The 821-nt window shown below is 41.4% G+C and overlaps 1 protein-coding gene across 1 annotated transcript in view; it reads left to right on the top strand.

The window, feature by feature from the left end:
- LOC119591828 overlaps nucleotides 1-821 on the top strand; it is a 65,394-nt gene that overhangs the window by 772 nt on the left and 63,801 nt on the right. The gene's annotated exons all lie outside the window — the stretch shown is intronic.

Below are 821 nucleotides of genomic sequence, written 5' to 3'. Positions count from 1 at the left end.
CAAGCGACGAAGGGAAGGGCGTCTCGGTGGCTAAGCACGTGCGGGCAAGGGCGAGCGAAGGGGGTGTTATGTGCAGCCGTCGAAACGTTTACGCCCGCAACGGGGTGGGATGGGTAAGTTCGGCGTCAGCAGAACGTCCTGGACGGGAACCTATGGTGGGGTATCATTGTGTTTTTTTTTTACAGTCGAAGTGATATTGGGCGGGAAGTGATTGCAGTCACGAAAAGGGGAATGTGCGCTGGAAACACCTGTAGAGTTTACATCCTGTACGCGCTTTAGCATCAGCAAACGGAAGGGTTATGGTTGGGGTGTTTGGGGTTCGTGTTTTTTTTTTTAAGTTTTTCATCTTTATTTTTGTTTCGTTTTCATTGGGGAGGCGATATTGGGTGAATGGTGAATGCACATCCAGTGTGTTTTGACGTCAGCGGAACGGTAGGTTATGTTGTGCAATCTTTTTTTTTTTTATAATGGAAATCGTATTTTGTAGTGACACCAGTAGCGAAATCGAGGGTGTCAACGATGAAAACAACGCTGGAATAGAGGTTCTGTATATCTGTTATATTTTTTTTATACAGTACAGTTAAGGGTTTGTGCTTTATAATTTTTTCCCTGTTACATTTAAAGTGGAAATGTAAGATGGGTGTACAATAACACGTAAGGTAAGTTGAATAAAAGAGCTTATTAATACGATGCTGTATATATGAGACGTCTCTTTCTCATTTGTTGCATACATTTGCTGTGAGAAAAGCTTGAGAGAAAATTAATTCATTGTGTATGTTTGTATATTGTATCATTATATCTGGTTCTCTGTATATGTATGC

Source organism: Penaeus monodon, chromosome 29 (assembly GCF_015228065.2).
Source record: "Penaeus monodon isolate SGIC_2016 chromosome 29, NSTDA_Pmon_1, whole genome shotgun sequence".
In the NCBI taxonomy this organism is placed as follows: domain Eukaryota; kingdom Metazoa; phylum Arthropoda; class Malacostraca; order Decapoda; family Penaeidae; genus Penaeus; species Penaeus monodon.
Note: the sequence above shows the minus strand (reverse complement) of the source record. Positions and strands in the feature narration are given on the sequence as shown.